Below are 22,898 nucleotides of genomic sequence, written 5' to 3'. Positions count from 1 at the left end.
CAAACCAATTCTAGTAGGACTAGGAATACTTAATCCCAAAGTTACTTGGCAACTAAGTAATCAGACTTTTCTTGGAGCCCAAGACGAAGCAACCAATGCAGCCACAATGGGCCACGTTGGTGCGCGTGCCTGCCTAGGCCCAACCGCAGCCGCAGCTGGCCAGAGGCCCAGCGCGCTGCAGCCTTGCCTTGGCGGGCTTGCTTGCTTGGCAGGCTGCATCGCTGCTGCTGCCTTGCTTGCTTGGCGGGATGCTATGCTGATGCTGCCTTGCTTACTTGGCGCGACCCACTGTGCTTCCAGGCCCATCGGTTGGGCGTTGGCGCTAGGCTTCGTGCTCAGTGCTATGCGCTCGGCCTTTGCTTGTCGAGCGATGGGCCGACTCGCTTGTCGGCTTGTCGCTCGTAGAGCTTCCGATTCGTTTTCCGATTTTGGAATTTTCCGTTTCGAACAAATATTTACGTTTCCATTAATATTTCCGATTCCAGAAATAATTTCCTTTTTCGACAATATTTCCGATTCCGGTAATATTTCCGTTTTCGGCAATATTTCCGATTCCGACAATATTTCTATTTTCCGGTAATATTTTCCGATACGAACCATGTTTCCGTTTCCGCCAAGATCTACGATTTGGATAATATTTATATTTCCGTTATGAACCATATTTCCGTTTCCGGCAATATCATAATTTCCGGAGTATTCTTTACTTTGCCTTTTGACGATTTCAGTTCCCACTGGAACTGAGATCCGTCATTTCTGAATGATCATAAATTGAGTACTTAATGAATAATATATTCACTTAAATACTTGATCCGTTCACGTACTATTTGTGTGACCCTATGAGTTCAGTCAAGAGTAAGTTGTGGATTAATATTATTAATTCCACTTGAACTGAAGCGACCTCTAGCTAGGCATTCAGTTCACTTAATCTCACTGAATTATTAACTTGTTAATTAATATTGAACCGCATTTATTAGACTTAGCATTAAATGCATACTTGGACCAAGGGCATTATTTCTTTCACAAACATGCACCTAAACACCATCACACCTCTTATCAATTTGCCGAAAATATATAAATCTGCATGGAAATAAGAAATAAGAAATAAGTTGGGAAATTTGAAGTTGGTCAACTCCCTGTTGATGGTTCTTTCATCTTTGTTGGAATTTGGAAATGGAAAATTTTGTTCTATAAGAAAATCAAACTTTTTTATAATGATAAAGTTATCCTTAAAACATCAAGCGTTTGTGGTCCAACGGTTAGGATAATTGCCTTCCAAGCAATAGACCCGGGTTTGACTCCCGGCAGACGCATTCTTATTTTTTCGTCACCATTTTTTTAATAAAAAATTTGAAAAAACATTGACAATTTTAGAGACATTTCATTTGTACCCCCAGGCAATAAGCTAGTTTGACTAGTCGCTAGTTTTAAGCTATATGTGTAAAAGTGTTTGGAGTAATTGTTAGTGAATATATATTTTACTGTGTAAAAATTACCAATAAGAAATTAAGGATATTGAAATAATTTGTTTAATACTTCGTACTACTAATTACTCCGTACTTGGAAAATGGTACACGTGGTAATTTTAGTACTACGGACATTTCTACGTACTTAAATACGTTCGTGTGACAAAACTCTCTCCCTTAAATTCTTGTAAAAATAATTCCCTTTATAAAGTTAGTTTTTTGGACTCAAAACTTTCTTTCAATTCTCTCTCAACCAAACACTACCAATAAAAGGTTTGAATAAATCAAATTAAACCCCCCTTTGTATCAAACCTCTTTATTTACTCTAAAGTCAAAACATCTCATGACCAAACAATCTCATTGGCCCCTTATATTATTTCTCATCAAGTACATAACTATTACCATAACCAGAACATGGTCCGATCCAAAAAAATTGTCTGTTTGCCATCTCTAATAGACTATTTACCACGAATCACAAAAGGTCCCCAAAGTTTTTTACCGCGAATCACAAGGAAGCGCCCTGGACGTATGGACATGCACATTCACATGCCTTATCTCACTATGTCTACGTCGGGCTTCAAGATCTTAGCCTATATATTATGATCGGAGTATATTATGTTAGTAGTGATAATATTGTAGTATCCTAGATATACGAAGTTACCTAATTAGCCTCCCTATGTACTATATATACACTGAGAAACAATGAGAATTCACGAGCTTGAATATTATTTATCATGGTATCAGAGCCTAGGTTAACAATCCTAATTTTTTTTATTAACCATCAACTGAAGGGGTTGTCGAAGTGTTCAAGAAGAAGAAATCCGAAGGCAAGGATGCTACAAGTTTGGAACTGCTGGCTGAAAAGGATGGGAGGTACAGAGAAACTGCAACTTAATTCCAAATAAATGACTAAGGAGCTTGTGGGAGGCCAATATTCTGATGCAGTCTCTCCAAAGAGTTATCAAGCTGCATGCTTTAGAGGAAGAACACTGAATCTAAAATTTCCTGGCAGATATTACTGAATACTTGTGCTTTTAGATTCTCTAATTCTTGCTTTTATGAATGGGTCGGGGTAGATAGTAGAAAGTAGTTCGCATATGTTCCGGTGTTGAAACAATGACCTTCGGATCGAAGGCCCTATTGTTGATGTGAAAGATCTAGCTTGAATGTTTGTTTAGTGTTCATAGATACCTGCACAATGAACAAAGTAACTAGCCTTGGGGTCGTTCTGAGGAAAGCCCATCTTATGCTTAAGTAAGCACTTGGTTCGGATTCTAGAGAGAGTTCTCTAGAAAGTAGTGTTAAGGCAATAAATTGGACGTACCTTGAGTGTTGAGCCTTGACGGCTTATTTATAGTGTTTGTGTAGTAAATGCCCTTAGGTCATTTATACTTGATGGGCCATGGGCCATGGTTGGCTGGTTAGCCTTTGATGGGTGAATGGATTGTTATGTTGTTATTATAGCCTATTGGGATTTTGGGATGTAGGCCCAATTGAAGTCAATTGGGCACCCAAACAGTATATAAAAAAATTGGCGCTAGTGTAGAATGTGCAGTGGAGTGGACTCATGTTGTTTGAATGAATTAGGTGAATCCGGTTTTAGACTGTTATACTCTTGCTTTCATGAAATGCATTTTGAAGTTTATCTTCGATTTCCATTGAAACACTAAAAGACTTTTCTTATTGGCTGTTTTCGAAGCATTGGCTGATACAATAATATTTCTAAAGGTCAATTACCTGTTTATTAATTTCTCTATCTCTACCCTATAAAAAGCCAAAACTTGGCAACTAACACTCTAGTTAATGCCCACAATACCCTTGAAATCCTTCTTCAAAAAAATCAAATTTCTCTTAAGAATAGTGTGCTGACAAAAATACCCTTATAGATGATGACTCAGCTCCTTTTGTTCCAGTTGGCGTACTTTTTATGGCATTCACATTCTTCTCTTAACATCTCGATATGGTGTAGGAAACCCTAAGAGGGGAGAGAAATACCTTCAGTTCATCTTTATCAATGGTGTCTATGAGCTTTGATTTGATCCAATATATCAAACCGATGGTTGTAGTGTACGTAAGTCCTTTTAAATCTGATGAGGGGTTTGCTTGAAGCGATTTTGAATCCACACCTCACTATACTTCTTAGGGATTTGTTTGAATCGATTTGAAATGTTCTCTTTTTTGTTGATTGAATTATTCTTGGGGGGATTAGAAGTTTCGAAGCTGCAAGTGAAGGTTAAAGATGTAATGCCCATTGCTATTTGCTATTGGGATTAGCGTAGAAGGTTGAATTTGAGCTTCAGGTTTTTGCCTCTTTTTTTAAAAGAAATATTGTTTATGCTAAATAAAATCTTCGATTTTTTTTCTTCTGAAGATGATGAAATTTCTCCTTTTTTTGAATTGATTGTGTGTATTAGGAGAATGATATGTTGGAGATTAAAATAAAATGTTCATTTTATGGCGAAGATCGAATGATCGTGGTGTAGATTCAATGGGTTATTGCTCCTAACCGTTGAAGGTTGATCTTGAGGAAGATGAGTATGAGATTACAGTTGGCAAAACGAAGGTTCTTGTGTTTTTCTTGTACTCAGGCTGGTATTGCTAAGGGGTTTGCTAAGGTAAATGTAATAAAAAAATTCATTGGTTTTTTTTTTATTATTTTGTTAAATTGATTGAATTTTTTCTACGCTTTTGATTGTTCATTGTATCAATTTCTATAACTCTTAAAACTGTGGATCTTATAATTAGTGAAATACACCCAATTGAAAGTGACCTCTTGGTTATTTGGTTGATTGGTCGAAAATTGGTGGTCGTTATTTGTTCTGATTTTGTCGCTTAAATGGAGTTTAGTGTATTTGAGAAGCCAAATTTTTAGTAGATACATGCTTGAGAACTTAGAGGGAATGGAACTTTGAGAATCCAAATGCTTGGAAAAATAGAAAAGACTGGCAAACCATAGTAAATTACAAATAGTCTATTTGAAATAGGGCAGAACCGTAGGAGTGTCTAGGAAGGGGCGGGGGTTGTAGTGTAAGTTCTTTCAGTTCTGATAGTTTGTTCAAATGGAATGCTTATCACCTTTTAATCCATTACTTGATATACTGCAAATGTATTGATGATATTCGTTGTTACATTATCATTTATGTCACACACTACACCTTCGATTAACTAAAACAAAGTTTTGATTGAAAAAGGAGAGGTTATAGCCTGGTTAGCCTATTTTTGAAGTATGCTACGTATCAGTTAATTTAGTTCCTTGTTTTCAAATAAAATTGCCTGGAAAACTTTGGTTGTTGCAATTAATTAAGTCAACAACCTTTAACCCTGATTTTTCTCCGATCTTCTGTATCGGCATTATTGGAAATAGATCACAGAAAGCCAATTGAGCCTCAGGTTTGTTCAGTGTATATAGCCAATTTGTTTCAGTGAAAGCCAATTGAGCCTCCCTTATCGTACAACATTGTTCTAAAAGGGTGAAAGTTATACAGGAATGGGTAAGTTTGGAATCAAGTGCAAGAGCGACCTATTTCTCTAATGTCCTCGTTGAGGTGATCTTGATCTAAATTCTGTTCCAAACACTAGAGATTCATTACAGGAGGAAATGCTCGATCAAAAGCTTGTTTAAAGGAGACATGTATAATTTAGTTCACAACTTAAAAGTTTGGTTGATTGCATTGTTAATTTCTATATATAGTTGTATATACTCAAGTTAATTCTTACAGTAGCAGGCCCAACAATATCTTTATTGATTCATAACTCTATTGAGAAAAAAATCTCGTGTGATTTTCTAATTCTTTAGCAATCCAACTACTCAGGGTTATTTGTCTTATATATTATCTGGTTATCCCCTGAAAGTAGAGATATAGAGTTACATTAAGAATTGTTTGATTAATTTCTGGTGATTAAATTGTTTGATTGGTTATGTGCAAAGAGAATTAAGTTTGCACATTGATTAATATAAAGACGTCAAATTTTTGATTGCAATTGAAGTATAAATTTTTTATCTTGTTTCGTTAATTTAGTGCAGTTTTAGGAGAATTCCTTGTGATTGTGTTTATTGTCTTATGAAACAGGGTTTCAGAAAGATATCATGGGCAATGGGAGTTTTCCAATGACGATTTATAAGAGGGAAATCTCTCCTTCTGAAGGCGCAAGCCGGTTCATAGTCACTCATTAACTAATCTCCATGGGCTGATGAATTCCAATCCATTAGCTAATTCCTAAAGGCAGATATACAAAGATGACATTGAGCAACTGAACATAAGAGGGAATTTCTTATCGCGGATTGGAAAAGGAAAAGGGAGGAGGAGTCGGGATTTGAGTGACAGGTGCAGCTTGTGAGGGAGCGTCGCGCCTGCACGAAATGGAACAATGACATCATAACTTTGTTTTGTTCTTTGCTCAGGTCTTGAAGAAACCCGAGCTTGCTTTTGTTGTGCCTCAATTAGAAAACCATGATAGAAAGAGAAGGGTTTCGTCCACGCATGAATAGATTCGTGACGAAACTAGCAATAAGGATAGTGTGGGTACTATGAGATTATCAAGGAGCGGAAGTGCTGAAGATGTTTCTTGTTTAGACTTGGACATCGAGCTCTTAGATAGGATGGAATCATCTTTAAATTTTTGGGGAAATGTGGTTGAGGATCTTGAGGGTGTATATGTGCAAAGAAATTCATCGATGCGCTTGATGAGTCCACTACTTGTGTGGAGAGCCGAACAATATCTTATACACAAGTCAATCTTGATGCTCCATCTAATTCATCTGCGATTGACATGAATTCTAAACATCCTGTCATAGTCTCTGAAGTTGCTACTGATCCCCATCTACCAAAAGGAGCAGGAAACTGGAACTGTTCCACCAGCGCCTCAAGGTGTAAATGGTGTATTATGGGAACAATGTTTGACTGAACGTTTGCGTTCGTCTAATGTAAAAGAAGCTCAATCTGAAAGAAAATATCATGGACTGAAAGATAAAGACAACAGATTGATAGATAGTTGGAGATATTGGGTGGGTTTCAGAAATGAAAATATTCTTCCGAAACACAAAAAGGTGATATGGTGATACTTTCATATCATTGTTTTGAAGTTGGATATTCTTCCGAAACACAAAAAGGTGATAGTTTGATGCTTTGAAGTTGGATATTAATGCATGTAATATTGTTCCTTACACTTCTTTATTAGTTAAAGTCCATATTATCGTAAATTTGTAATATTTGAGATTTCCGATTTACTCTAACACCTTGTTAAAATCTACATGCTTATATTTGGAATGAGTGTATTGGCCATCTTTGGGGTACATGTTAGGTTATGACAAATATAAAACATATATTTCAAGCGGAAAAACCATAAAGCCAGAAATCCAAATTAATTGTCACATAACCAATTAGCATAATTTAGGATACATACATGTGTAGCGTGCCTTCCCTAGCTTCTCCCGAACCGAACAAGAACAAGTTTAGGACTCCAAGTTTCGTCCCTCCGTAGATAGTCCACAGCACGTTCGGATCCGCCTTAGATTCAATTAACTAGAATTTAGCCTAAGGTATTATGTTATTCGTACTTAATTATTTGGCAAATTATTAAGCTTAGTTTTTAACTTAAAACGAGATGAATACTTGATAGAATATGATATATAAATTGTGATTTCCATCACCTATTTATAGGGTAGGATTATCGGAACTAGAAACCTACTAGGATTCAATTTATCTAATTCAATTAGAATTAGACTCAAATTAAATCTATTGATTTTAGTGTTTAGCTTAACAACTAACTCTAGTAGTTTTAGGAAAATAATCTAACCGGACAAATCCTAAGCAACTAAGGATTCGAAGCTTGCACGAACACAACACACACACACGCACCAGCAACCCACGAAGGGCGCTGTGCGCGCGCAGGTAGGCTCGGCCCAACAGCGCTGGTACGCAGCCCACGCTTGGGCGCGCCAGCCTGCTGCCTCGCCTTGGCTGGGCCTGGCCTTGCCTTGCGCTTGGCTGGGCCTGCCTTGGTGGGGCGGGTTGCTGCTCGTTGCTCGCTTTGCGCGAGCTTCGCTAGGCGCGGGCCTAGCTTCGTGATGGGCCTTGCGTCTAGCAAGCTCGTTCGATGTTTATTTTGTACATCGCGCTTCCGATTTATTTTCCGATTCCGGAATTCATTTCCGATACGAACAATATTTAATATTTCCGATTCCGGAATTAATTTCCGTTTCGAAAAAATATTTAATATTTCCGTTTCCGGAATTTATTTCCGATTCCGATAATATTTCCGATTCCGGCAATATTTCTGTTTTCGGCAATATTTCCATTTCCGATAATATTTTCCGATACGTACCATGTTTCCGTTTCCAGCAACATCTACGACTTGGATAATATTTATATTTCCGATACGATCCATATTTCCGGTTCCGGCAATATCATCGTTTCAGGAGTATTCATAATTTGCCTTTTGACGATTTCAGCTCCCATTGGAACCGAGATCTGTCGATTCCGAATATCCATAAATGGAGTATTTAATTCACTTAAATACTTGATCCGTTCACGTACTATTTGTGTGACCCTACGGGTTCAGTCAAGAGTAAGTCGTGGATTAATATTATTAATTCCACTTGAACTAAAGCGGCCTCTAGCTAGGCATATAGTTCACTTGATCTCACTGAATTATTAACATGTATAATTAATTAATACTGAACCTGCATTTATTAGACTTAGCATTGAATGCATACTTGGACCAAGGGCATTATTTCCTTCAGTCTCCCACTTGTCCTTAGGGACAAGTGTGCATTGCCTAATTCCTTTGTCGCTTGATGCTTGCTCATGAACATAAGGTAAGAGTTGTCATCTTTATTATGTCCAGAGATATTTCTCAGTTTCAGAGTTCAACTGATCAAATAAACAGATAATCATAGCCTATGATTCATCTATACAGGGCCATGCATTTTACAGGTTCTAGCTCTCCGAGTGGCCTTGTACAACTTTCAGCATCTCTTCCTGATTTATGGGAGGACAATCCCAATCTTGCGATCTTGAGATTAGACTTCGTTTGATAGGTGATTACCCGAGCGTTGCCGTTATGGCCTCCTTTTACGGTGCGACGGTTGACAACGTCAAAGTAACCAGTTCTCAAACAAGTAATCTCAAATCACTCAGGTATTGAGGATTAATGTCTAATAATTTTAATGAAATTCCTTGTGACAGATTTTCTTCTCTTACAGTAAAGTTTCATAGGTCTGTCCGATACTAGTCTTCTCAAAGTAAGTATCTATGCAAATGAGTGCGACATTGCCATGTCCTCATAGTTCAAGAAATAGAACTACTAGTCATCTTGCATTCTAGTCGTCTAGCGTTTTCTATGCGTCCACCTTATAGAAAACTCCGACCAGGGACCATTTTCAACTTTTGACATTCAAATTCACTTGATAGACATTTCTTAGTCACAGGACTGGTCCTGACAGTCTATCTTGAATATATCGTCAATTTGAAGGGACTCATCATTTAATAAACCACAAATTAAATGGAAAAATGAATTCTATTCTTTTATATGAATGGTTAACCAATAACATAAAGTATTAAACTCTAAAACTTTAAAACATTAAATAAGGACATCAAATCCATTCTCCAACATGCTTGATTCCCATAGCTGCAGTGTGCGAGTTGTGCTTCGCTTGCGGCAGAGGTTTAGTCAATGGATCTGAGATGTTGTCGTCAGTTCCAATCTTGCTTATCGCTACTTCTTTTCTTTCAACGAACTCTCGTAGAAGGTGAAATCTACGAAGTACATGCTTGACTCTCTGGTGGTGTCTAGGCTCCTTTGCCTGTGCAATAGCTCCGTTATTATCACAATATAGAGCTATTGGTCCTTTAATGGAGGGGACTTCACCAAGTTCGCCTATGAACTTCCTTAGCCAAATAGCTTTCTTTGCTGCTTCATGTGCAGCAATGTACTCCGCTTCAGTTGTAGAATCCGTAATGGTGCTTTGCTTAGCACTTTTCCAGCTTACTGCTCCTCCGTTGAGGCAGAAGACAAACCCAGACTGTGATCTGAAATCATCCTTGTCGGTTTGGAAACTTGCGTCCGTATAGCCTTTAACAATTAATTCATCATCTCCACCATAGACCAGGAAATAATCTTTGTGCCTTTTTAGGTACTTCAGAATATTCTTGGCAGCAGTCTAATGTGCCTCTTCTGGGTCTGACTGGTATCTGCTCGTAGCACTGAGTGCATACGCAACATCCGGGCGTTTACATATCATAACACACATTATTGAACCAATCAATGATGCATATGGAATCCCACTCATTCCTCTACGCTCATCTGGTGTTTTTGGGCACTGAGTCTTGCTTAGAGTCATTCCATGAGACATGGGTAGGTAGCCTCGTTTGGAGTCTGCCATATTAAAACTTTCAAGCACCTTATTGATATAAGTGCTTTGACTAAGTCCAATCATCTTTTTAGATCTATCTCTATAAATCTTGGTGCCCAGTATGTACTGTGCTTCTCCTAGATCCTTCATCGAAAAACATATCCCAAGCCAAATCTTGACAAAGTTCAACATAGGAATGTCATTTCCGATAACTAATATGTCGTCGACATATAATACTAGAAAAGCAATATTGCTCCCACTGACCTTCTTGTATACACAAGATTCGTCTACGTTCTTGACGAAGCCAAAGTCACTGACTGCTTCATCAAAACTTATATTCCAGCTCCTTGATGCTTGTTTCAATCCATAAATTGATTTCTTAAGCTTGCATACCTTTTAGCATTCTTTGGATCCTCAAAACCCTCAGGCTGTGTCATAAACACAGTTTCTGTTAAAATGCCGTTTAAGAAAGCGGTTTTGACATCCATCTGCCGTATTTTGTAATCGTAATATGCACCGATTGCTAACATTATCCGAATAGACTTTAGCATTGCGACTGGTGAAAAGGTTTCATCGTAATCTACACCGTGGACTTGCCTGTAACCTTTTGCAACCAATCTAGATTTGAAAACTTCTAGTTTCCCATCCTTGTCCTTTTTCAGTTTGAAAACCCATTTGCTTCCTATGGCTTGGTAGCCATCTGGAAAATCGACCAGATCCCAAACTTGGTTTTCAAACATGGAGTCTAATTCAGATTGCATAGCTTCTTGCCATTTCTTGGAGCCAGGGCTCGTCATAGCTTGTTTGTAAGTCGCAGGTTCATCACTTTCAAGTAATAGAACTTCACGGCTCTCGTTCGTTAAAATACCTAAGTACCTTTCCGGTTGAGACCTATATCTCTGCGATCTACGCGGGGTTACATTTCTAGATGGTCCTTGATTCTCACCAGATTCTTCTAAAGATCTCTGAGTTTCAACCTGAATGTCATCTTGAGCATTCTCTAGAGTTTGTTGTTCGACTCGAATTTCTTCGAGGTCTACTTTTCTCCCACTTGTCATTTTGGAAATGTGACCTCTTTCCAAAAAGATACCATCTCGAGAAACAAACACCTTGTTCTCAGATGTATTGTAGAAGTAATACCCCTTTGTTTCCTTTGGATAGCCCACAAGGATACATTTGTCATATTTTGGTTGAAGTTTGTCTGAAATTAATCGTTTGACTTATACTTCACAACCCCAAATCTTAAGAAAAGACACATTTGGGGGCTTTCTAAACCATATCTCATATGGAGTCTTTTCGACATCTTTAGACGAAGCTTTATTTATAGTGAGTGCAGCTGTATTTAGTGCATGTCCCCAAATTTCTATTGGAAGTTCGGCCTGACCCATCATTGATCTAACCATGTCTAGCAAGGTTCTATTCCTCCGTTCTGACACACCGTTCCATTGAGGTGTTCCAGGAGGAGTCAATTCTGATAGAATTCCATATTCTTTCAGATGGTCATTAAATTCATAGCTCAGATATTCACCGCCTCTATCAGACCGCAGAGCCTTAATCTTCTTGCCTAACTGATTCTCTACTTCACTCAGAAGTTCCTTGAATTTGTCAAAGGATTCATACTTATGCTTCATTAGGTAGACATAACCATATCTACCGAAGTCATCAGTGAAAGTGATAAAGTAGCTGAAACCACCTCTAGCATTTGTACTCATTGTTACATATACATCTGTATGGATTAAACTCAATAGTTCAGTTGCTCTTTCTCCAACTTTAGAGAAAGGTTGCTTTGTCATTTCGCCAAGTAAACATGATTCGCACTTACCATAATCCTCTAAGTCAAATGGTTCTAGAATTCATTCCTTTTGAAGTCTTTCTATGCGCTTCATGTTAATTTGGTCTAATCGACAATGCCACAGATAGGTGAGATCCGAATCATTCTTTTTGGCCTTTTTGGTATTTATGTTATAAACTTGTTTGTCGTGATCTAATAAATAAAGTCCGTTGACTAATCTAGAAGATCCATAAAACATCTCTTTAAAATAAAACGAGCAACTATTTTATTTTATTAAAAAGGAAAATCCCTTAGCATCTAATTTTTTGAAGAAACAGAAATGATGTTTTTAGTAAGACTTGGAACATGGAAACATTCTTCCAGTTCCAAAACTAGCCCAGAGGGCAACGACAAATTATTGAAGTTTTCCTTGTTATATATTTCTCTCTGAAAGTTCTCTCTTTTAGATATTAGACCATCACTTGTTAGCATGAATTTTGTTAGGGAAGTTGATAAAATATTGTCTCTGCTTGGAAATACACAGACCTGCCTACAATAGAGTGATATTAAGAGCAAGATTAGCGCTAGTATAAGCTAAGAATTCCATGTCATCTTTTTATTAATTTATTTATTTATTTTCAATTAATCAGATTCTTGTTGAGACCCTTTCTGACTTACTTAATTTTTCAACTTCACCCCTTGTACTCATTCAAGACTCCACAAACTTATGAAAATAATAAAATAAAAAAGAATAAATAATAATAATTAAGATTGAATGTACTGTTTAAACGTATTAAGTAGAGTCTTGGAATTCCAAGACTCTTGCTCAGACTTTTGTCATACTCTTGCACTTAAATGGGAGGTCTTAAGTTAATACTCAATTAGACTATTGCTAAGACTATTGCTCAGAGTAGCGCTAATCTTTCTCTAAGGTTTAATGTTTTAGCTCATGTACCTACACAATTGCAATGTCGATTCATGCTTAATTTGTGGCATAATTCTGTTGAAGTCTCCAGATTATATTGGTAGGTACCTATTGTCTTCCTTCTTATGGAAGTATGTTAAGTTTGAGGTAGTCTTTTACTCCTGTTATATCTGTAGGAGATTGATTTTTGATGAAATTACGCATGATGAGCTATGTGTTTCTCCATTACCCTTTTTATTTTTCATAGCAAAATCAAGGAGAATTATTGATGTTTTGCGTATTTACTGAAAATTGGTCTTTAATTGGAAAGTCGATTATTTGTGATAGTCTGAGTAGCATGTTTAGAAGCCTTCCCACTGAGCCAGTGGCCAGTAATACATTCTCTGCAGTGTTATCCTAATTAGCATGCGTGTTTGCAATTTAGCCCTTGTGTGATTGCTTTTACACATTTTGATCATGTTTTTTTATAGTTTTAATTTACTTGTCTAATGAGAGGGAGGGGGAAGAAAAACTAAGAGAATAAGAAAAGGCAAGAAAGTGGGATAAAAACTAATGACCACGCGGTTAGGATCCTCCAATTGTTGTTGCGGGGGATCAAACACGTGGTCCGTCCTACCAAGTTCAGCCAATCACCACTGAACCAACATATATTGATACTGTTGTATTTTCAAGGTGTTTGCATGAATAACAAAAGCAGGAATACTAGAAAGTACACTATCAAGTTTTCGTAAGTTGTGTAGCACATACATCTCTTTACTTTTGTAAGAAAGCAGGTACACGCATTGTATTGATAATAAAATGTTGTCCTATTTGGTCTGACATATTGTTTTTGCGTGGATGTTGGTTCAAGCCGTAGCGTAAGTCCAATTAATTATATTGCATAATTACAATAGAGTACACAACAAAGTTTTAAACAACAACTAGAATTAAGCTCGTGTGATGCACAGATCAAAACATGATTTGTTATTTTTTTATGGGGTAAAAGTATTAAAATTACAACATGATTGTCATAATTGACTACCTCATCACATACAATTAGATACCCTGTCACGGGATTTGTGCCCGTCATAAATAGCCCTTCGTTATCAAGTGGCGCGGGAAGAGTGTAAGGTTGGATTTTGAAGTTATTAACCCCAAGAAGCCATGCGGCCATGTTTTCGGAAGCAGGAACATCAGAATTTCCACCCTTACCCATAGTTAATATTTTTGTTTAGAACTTAATTAAACAATTGAGAATGCTTCAAACTTTTTTTTTTGTGATGGATGAGAAGTGACGATGCTTTGTTTATATAGGGAATTATAGCAATGAGTTTTTGGTGTAAACTAAAATACCTATAAAGTTTATCTTAAAAATATGTTATTGATTAGGATAATAATTATCCTATACTTTTACTAATAATATTATCCCTTATTGTCTTTTATCAGTATATGGCTACTATTATATTCAATTTTATCTCATTATTTATCATTTAAAAATAAAATTAATATTTAATTATGTGACTGGACAATCCTATGTGAACCCTCTAAATGCTTTAGAAAAAACTCCCCTTTATATATATATATATATATACTAGTTTTGAATCCCGTGCGATACACGGATTTTGTTTTATATTTTATTATTAATTGCTTTTATTTATGTTATTAGGTGGCATTTCGGTTCATTTTTTTTTTTGTATGTGCATGCATTTAGTTTTTATTTTCTTTTATGTTTTTCCTCAAATCACTCAATTCATATTATACACTAAATTTATGGAACAAAATAAGAAATTGAAGTGGATAAGTGAAATAAACTTATTGTGAACAATTATTATTAACAGTTGAATAATAAAAAGGTACTCTTTGTTAATTAGCACCACAAAAATGACAAAATTGAGTAACGGGACATTATAAGGTTGGAAATACAAATTTAAATCTTTTTATAATTTAAAATTAATTCAATTACATGAACTTATTGATATCTTTTATAACTTCAAAATTAATTTAATTTTAATTTTTATTAGTCAATTTTAAAAGTCACCTATCTATTTTAGGTAAATATGAAGATTACTGTTTTTTTAATACAAAATTTTGATTAGTGTTTGATTTTGGATTGAATTTTATTTTAGATATTTTTTTTTTTATTATTAGAGCATTTGATTTTGGATGGAGTTATATATATAGGTAATTAAAAATTTAAAATATCTATTTGCCTCTGTTATTTAGATATATTCCCTCCATATTTATTTAAAAGATACAATTTTCTTATTTGGCCGTATGTAATTAAAAGATACACTTTCTATTTTTGGCATGTCATAGTCCCCGCTTCCAATTACATTAACCTTTTTCTCATTCTTGTGGCCTCAAACTTATTCACATACTCTTTTTTACTACAATAGCAAACTCACCAACTATCAATTTCTTACAATAAATAATAACTCAATAACCCACTTTCATCTTATTTTGATAAATTCAATTCACTCTCCTAAACTACATGCCGGTCAAAGTGTATCTTTTAAATAAATACGGAGGAAGTATTTGATTTATTGGTCGGGATGCTCTAGTTTCTTGAATATAATTTCGTGTTCAGAAAAAATAAGGGTTATGTTTTTTTCTTTTTTTTGACGGGTGTAAAAAGAATAATTTACGTTTAAATAAATAAATACAAATTTTATTTGTATTTTGAGATTTAAATTTGGTGTACTACGTGTGTTAAAAAAATGCCCAGGGGCTTTAGTTAAATTATCATTCAAAATTATATCTTTAAAATTATGATATAAATGAACACTAAATTTGTTTAACCAACAATATATGCTACTAATTTAATTTTAGAGGTGTAATACAATTGCATGCGTTTGTTTAGGATTGTTAAATTATCCACGCACAATTCTCATAAAAACCAATTGTATTAGGAGCCCTCGTAATACTATAACTCTACTCTATATATATATGCTACTATATGTATATCCTACTACGAATATATGTAGTATCAGCAATAGTGGCTCTTCCAACTTCAATTTGCAAAGATAATGATCTAATTTAAAATCAATTCATAAATAAAAAGTAATACGATACCTATAAGTCTATAACAAAATTTAACAAATACGTCAGCCGTTCTCTCTCCCTCCCTCAAACCCTAGCCTCCATTAGTGAATTTTGAAGGGGATTTCATCGATTTTATCGGTGGAAAGCCCCGATCTTTTTTATTTTGTTGTTCTTTTTCTAATTTTATTTGAGTTTTAGGGTTTTAATAATACTTCCTCCTTGTGCGAGGAATTGTTCTCCCTCGAAAGACATGGTTTTTCTTATCCTTTTAGGGAGAATTTTCTTAGGTTAGAGGATCCTAAATTTCTGGTGTATGAGGGAGAATATTATTTAATTTCGCAGGAGAAATTGATTCAGCGATGAAGATTTGTGCGGTGTCGCAGCAGATGTCAGTTTTACATCTACAATCAATTGAATCTAATTTAATTCAATATCAAAATTACAACAGATCAAAAGACCCCCTCGTTGAAGGTTGTATCAAACAACGATGTGTTAGAGGGTATACAAGATGGTCGATGCGCGATGATCGTAGTTTTGCAGAAAACGAGTTTTATTTGAATCGATTTATTATGTATTTGATAGATTCAGATTTCTTTTGTAGATGTCGTATGACTTTTTATTAATGAATTAATTTTATTTCAAAAAAAAAAGATAATGATCTAATCTTATTACAAATCTTATTTCTTATTGGTTGGTTTATCTACGTGTCACAAACATTTTTTTAATTCTAAAATAAATTACAAATCTTATTTCTTATTGGTTGGTTTATAATGTTTTCCTAGGTGGCGCTCTACCATAGCCTTAAAAAGAAATTTGTAGGTTATTATTTATCAACTAGATAATTACATTATAATAATTCTGTTGCGACTAAACCAAAAATTAGAACAAATTTATCTGATTCGATGAACTGAACGAAGAACAATTGTTGCGTCGTGGACATCCACTGTCCTAAAAGACGATTCCGCGCTACCTCCCGGTGCAGTAGAACAGAATGCGGTCGCCCTCCAGGATTAGCGCAACTCTGACGTTGTGTGCACTCACAAAGCCGGATGGAGTCAGAACGTATGCCCAAAACCGAGAGCAATTTTTTGTGAGAGAAAGAATGTGTTTTCGTATTTGTGTGAATGATTTTCGGTGTTTGAAGGAAACTAAAACTCTGATTTAAGTAATCAGAAGGAGAGCAACTCAACAGACAAAAACGGCTGAGGGAATGAATATTGCAACAGCCAAAAACGGTCAGAAACATTGAATGTAGTAACGGACGTAATTAATGGTAATTAATCCAACGGTTACGTAATCAATACAGATTCCCGTAACAATGACTTAACCAAAACGGTCCAGTTACCAAAAAGAATAGGGTTGACCCACAAAACCCACCCCACACCCGCATTCCCAAGTACCGAGGCCCGAGGCCCGAGGCCCGAGCCCGGCCTGGCGCGCGCGCGCGTGTGATGTGTCCACCCATACCACTCTCACGCTTTCTTAAACAAGAGTTAAACTCATTCCCCAATTAATAAACAAGGAGAATATGAAGAGTTTTTTCCATGTGGGACTCTTTTATTTTCACTCACTTTTTTCCCTTTGTGTTTCCCAATGAGAATTTCCAACAAATTCTTCATATATTTAACAATTTATTTTTGTCTTGCGAAACCCCACGCGTAGCGTGCGGTCTAAGCAACACTAGTTGATTAAAAAAGCACTTACATGTCTTCAGAAAACATTCCAGCTGGAAAGACAATCTAAACAACTTATTCCCTCGTTAGAAATGATATAGTATGTAATATTTGTCAACAACAACAAGCGTCTGTAGTCCAACGGTTAGGATAATTGCCTTCCAAGCAATAGACCCGGGTTCGACTCCCGGCAGACGCATTTTGTTACCCCCTTTTCCTTTTTGATCTTTTTTATCTTGATACTGGAGTTTGAGAAAGATGATCGATCCGTTAAGAAGGGACATGATGGCCGTTTTCATCTGACTTGTGCAGATTGTGAAGGATATACAACGAAGCAGACGACAGGAAAATGCAGACAGCATAACTCAGCAGATCCATGCCAGTGGCTATTGTCACCATCTTGCTCCTCTCGAACATCTTTACTATGAGAATCATCACAATGACGTGTCCCACTTTTGTTTTCAGTTCGCCAAGGGAGCTGAAAACGGTCAGAAACATTGAATGTAGTAACGGACGTAATTAATGGTAATTAATCCAACGGTTACATAATCATACAGATTCCCGTAACAATGACTTAACCAAAACGGTCCAGTTACCAAAAAGAATAGGGTTGACCCACAAAACCCACCCCACCCCACCCCACGCCCGCGAACCCAAGTACCAAGTACCAAGTACCAAGTACCAAGTACCAAGGCCCAAGGCCCGAGCCCGGCGCGCGCGCGCATGGTGATGTGTCCACCCATACCACTCTCACGCTTTCTTAAACAAGAGTTACACTCATTCCCCAATTAATAAACAAGGAGAATATGAAGAGTTTTTTCCATGTGGGACTCTTTTATTTTCACTCACTTTTTTCCCTTTGTGTTTCCCAATGAGAATTTCCAACAATCCCCCACAGGTTCGAATATGCGGAAAAGAAAGGAAAAAGGAGAAGGATATTGGTTTTGGGCAAAACAAAACAATTGAATAGGTGCCAATGTCTTTCGACTTGAATTAACACTTAGTGACATTTAAGCTATGATCTCTTTCCTACCAAGTGACTTTCGTATTGAACTTGATAGGGAGTTAGAAACCCGTCACTTAAAGCACGCAACTGAATATATATGACATTCTGACTCCGCGAATAAAGTGACGCCTTATACTGGCCATACGTCCGACCTGGATATGCTCATAGGTGCTCTAGAGAATAGCCCACATCGCAATTCTCATAGGAAGCGGCCACACTTCCACACCTACGTAGGTGAATCCCATCAAGTGTGAGCTACCTTCACACCACCAAACATATGGTATGGGGTTCATTAAGAGCCGTATGCTCAACCTCTTTCCGATTGTAGCAAGCACATTATAACATCTAGGGGATGGACAAAAAATAAAATTTTGTGCTTCCGAATTATAACATAATGTCGTCCTTTGAACTCTGTGAGTAGGAGTTCATTATTTTACAATTCATTCAATGGGCTTCAACCCCATCCCTTCCGATGTTTCCAAAACTAGTTTTCTACATAGGCCTTTCGTTAACGGATCCGCAATGTTCATTTCAGACTTTACATAGTCTAGTGATATCACCCCACTTGACAATAATTCTTTGACGGCCTTGTGCCTCAAACGAATGTGCCTTTTCTTCCCATTGTAGGCATGGTTGTTTGCCACAGCAATAGCCGCTTGCGAATCACAGTGAAGTGCAACTGAAGGAGCTGGCTTCCCCCACAGCGGAATATCTGCAAGCACATTTCTCAACCATTCTGCCTCATGACCTGCCAATTCAAGAGCAATAAACTCAGATTTCATAGTAGACATAGCAGTACAAGATTGTTTACAAGATTTCCATGACACAGCTCCACCCCCTAGGGTGAAAACATAACCAGAAACCCAGTTGGCATCGCAATAGCCTTCCAAAACTCCTGGAAACTTGGAGTAGTGCAAACTCCAATCCATGGTACCCTTAAGGTACCTAAGCAATCTCTTCAAAGCATCCCAATGTTCATGACTTGGGTTATGAGTGTACCTGCTCAATCTACTCACAGAATAAGCAATGTCAGGTCTAGTGTAGTTCATTAGAAACATAACACTGAAGGAAATAATGCCCTTGGTCCAAGTATGCATTCTATGTTAAGTCTAATAAATGCGGTTCAGTATTAATTAACAAGTTAATAATTCAGTGAGATCAAGTGAGCTGAATCCTAGCTAGAGGCCGCTTCAGTTCAAGTGGAATTAATAATATTAATCCACAGCTTACTCTTGACTGAACCCGTAGGGTCACACAAATAGTACGTAAACGGATCAAGTATTTAATGGCATTAGATACTCCATCTATGGATATTCGGAATCGACGGATCTTGGTTTCAGTGGGAGCTGAGATCGTCACAGGCAAGAAATGAATACTCCGGAAACGATGATATTGCCGAAAACGGAAATATGGATCGTATCGGAAATATAAATATTATCCAAGTCGTAGATGTTGCCGGAAACGGAAACATGGTACGTATCGGAAAATATTATCGGAAATGGAAATATTACCAGAATCGGAAATATTGCCGGAAACGGAAATATTGTCAGAATCGGAAATATTATCGGAATCGGAAAATAATTCCGGAAACGGAAATATTAAATATTTGTTCGAAACGGAAATTGATTCCGGAATCGGAAATATTAAATATTGTTCGTATCGGAAATGAATTCCGGAACCGGGAATTTAATCGGAATCGTATCGTACGAATTAGCATCGGACGAGGCCTGCCGGACGAAGGCCCAGCACGAAGTCGGGCCATCGCCCAGCAAGCCAAACGCGCGCCCAGCCAAGGCAGCGCCCAGGCCCACCGCAAGGCAGGCCCAGCGCGCGCCAAGGCCATGGCCTCGCTGCGTGGGCTGCTGCTCGCACGCACACGCATGGGCGGCCCATCGTGGCTGCCGTGTGTGTGTGAGTTTGTGTTCATGCACGATTCCTAAAACTATTAGAATTAGTATATGATTAAATTCCTATTCCTAAAAGGATAAATTAATTAATTAGAGTTCTTGTAGGATTCTAAGTTTAATTAATTTGTATCCTACTAGGATTCCAATTCCCTTTCCATAACTCTATAAATACGTGCCTAGGGTCACATATTTTAAGAGATTAATTCAAGTATTCAAAAGTGAGTTTTAAGAGAAAAATTCAGCCACATTCCTTGCTCAATAGTGCCGAAAATTCTAGTACCTTAAGGGCGATTCTAGTTGGTCAATCTTAAGGCGGATCCGGACGTGCTGTGGACTATCTACGGAGGGACGACACTTGGAGTCCTAAAGACTTGTTCTTGTTCGGTTTGGGCGCAGCTAGGGAAGGCACGCAACAAAGAGTATGCATCTAAATTATGCTATATGATTATGTGTAAATAATATGTATTCCTGGCTTAATGGTTGTTTCCGCATGATTTATGTATTGTCATATGTATCATAACCTAACAGTGGTATCACGAGCCCCTTATTATTTTCATAATCTAATTGCATGAACATGGTTAAATATTACAAATTTGCATGAATTAAAAGGGGTGATTAATTTTCGTAATTGTTAATTAATTGCAAATTGCGTTTATTTAATTATACGTACGCAGTTTTTCGGCAGTTTCTTCGTTACTCATCCAAATCGAGTGATTTTTGTGTCAATTCCGCATGTAAAAGGCATTCTAAAATTTTGACAAAAATAGTGTTTTTCTGCCGAACCCAGAATTCTCAAATTCGAAGCCTAACTATGACTTTTCGAAGGTTTTAGTTTTTCGAATGCAAAATTTCGTAAATTTAAGATGTTAAATTAAATATTTGTGATTCTTGTTGATAAATCTTGAATTTTTGATTGACCTACTGTATATGTTTAACAAGTTTGAATGCCTAGCCTTGTTAATTATGCAATCTAATTTGTAATTATGATTAATTTGTTGAAAATTAGAATAATTTAGAATTAATTTGATTTTCATAATTAATTATAATTTAATTAGAAACCTATGATTAAAAACCACCATAAAAATTGTAAATTTATGATAAATTTTAAATTTTTATGACCTAGACTTGAATCCAATACAATCGGAAATCAATTGAATAATAAATTTTCGATTTTTCGCCCTAAAATTATGAAATTAATATTATTTATTAATTTGTCATTAATTTTAAATATAAATTTTAAATTTTTATGCGATTCGTTCATATAACTTGCACGCACAAAGCAATGGACGCTTCGTGTTACCCTTAAGGGGTGTTGTATAGTGCGGGCATGCGACGACGAGCAAGGGAGCTCGTCGCCCGTGCGGCACGAATGCAATGAGCAAGGCATGGTGCACGAGCACAAGGCAGCAGCCCTGCCTTGTGTCGTGGGCCACGAGCTATGGACGAATGGGCATGGGCGAAAGGCGAGCCATGGCAGTCGCGTGTGGGCAGCAAGCGAGCTGCGCCACGACGCGCACTGCCTCGCGCAAGAGCGCGCAGCCTCGCGCGCATCGAGCGCAAGCTCGCGTGCCACGAGCGCTGCGCCCAGCGTTGATCGCGCGCGATGGCTCGCGCGCACAGCGAGCAATGGCTCGCGCGCACAGCGAGCGATGTCGCCCGCACAGCGAGCAATGGCTCGCGCGCACAGCGAGCGATGTCGCGCGCACAGCGAGCGATGTCGCGCGCACAGCGAGCAATGGCTCGCGCGCACAGCGAGCGATGGAGCGCCCGCAGCGAGCACCAAAGCGTGCGATGGCTTGCGATGGTAGATGCAGCAGCTATGCGACGAGCGCATGGGCTGCGCGCACATGGCCAGCGATGGCTGTGTGCGTGCGGCCCATGGGCGTGCGATGCGTAGGGTGTTTGCGTTACGATTAGATCGTTTTGAATGCTTAATTTGAAATTTTTCAGTTTACGTAATTTTAATTAATTTTAAAATTAATAATTTAAATTATTTTCTAGGATTTTAATTTTGAATATTGTAATTATAATAAATTTTATTTATTCTAATTATTTTACTAAAATTAAAATCATGAATTAATTTAAATACGACTGAAATTAAATTAAACTTTTGGATTCAATTATAAATTTATATGAGCTTTAAATTTTAATTAAATTTGTATGTTTCCGGTTAGACTTGAAATACATTTTTATGTTTAAAATTAGTAAAGCATATGAATTTATTGGTTTGAGTGGGAGCCCTTTTAGTCATAAACTCTTGATTAGGTCTACAAATCCTTAAGGTTAAAACAACTTGATTAGAATTAATAAGGACTGAATAATTGGTAGATTATTGGTGCCCTTGATTAATTGCTGCAAATGTTTACGTGATGCATAATGTGTTTTACTAACCAGCTATGTGGGCCATTCATGATAATGAATGGGTGAATGGTATATATTGTATATGTACTGTTTTGCAGGTTATGAAGTGACTAGTATGGCCCAAATAGGATAGAAAATATGGTCTGCGTACCATTAATTTGAATGTAATTGGTCTAAAGTACCAAAGTTGTTTTTCAATTCAAATATGGTCTGCGTACCATCAAATAGTTGTAATTAGTTATAGCTTATCCTATTTGAAGAAAATGGTGCCTCCCACGGAGATTTTCAAGACGGACTTTGAAGTCAAAGCTTCAAGATGAAGTCGGGCCATACTAGATCACATTTATCTTATGCATGTTTTAAGTTATTTATTGCTTTTAAATATGTCTTAAAATGCATGAGATCAAAAGCTTGATTA

General features: G+C 37.1%; 2 non-coding genes and 1 pseudogene across 2 annotated transcripts; all 3 read left to right on the top strand.

Annotated features, from left to right (window-relative positions):
- The first annotated feature begins 1,238 nt into the window (after window positions 1–1,238).
- TRNAG-UCC (transfer RNA glycine (anticodon UCC)) lies at window positions 1,239–1,310 on the top strand. Its single transcript has one exon. It is a non-coding gene; the product is annotated as a tRNA-Gly (tRNA).
- A 2,167-nt stretch (window positions 1,311–3,477) lies between these two features.
- LOC110803883 (heat stress transcription factor A-4c-like) lies at window positions 3,478–6,522 on the top strand (annotated as a pseudogene).
- A 10,811-nt stretch (window positions 6,523–17,333) lies between these two features.
- On the top strand, window positions 17,334–17,405 carry TRNAG-UCC (transfer RNA glycine (anticodon UCC)). Its single transcript has one exon. It is a non-coding gene; the product is annotated as a tRNA-Gly (tRNA).
- The last annotated feature ends 5,493 nt before the right edge of the window (window positions 17,406–22,898 follow it).

Source organism: Spinacia oleracea, chromosome 1, assembly GCF_020520425.1.
Source record: "Spinacia oleracea cultivar Varoflay chromosome 1, BTI_SOV_V1, whole genome shotgun sequence".
In the NCBI taxonomy this organism is placed as follows: domain Eukaryota; kingdom Viridiplantae; phylum Streptophyta; class Magnoliopsida; order Caryophyllales; family Amaranthaceae; genus Spinacia; species Spinacia oleracea.
This window is presented reverse-complemented; position numbering and strand designations above follow the sequence as displayed.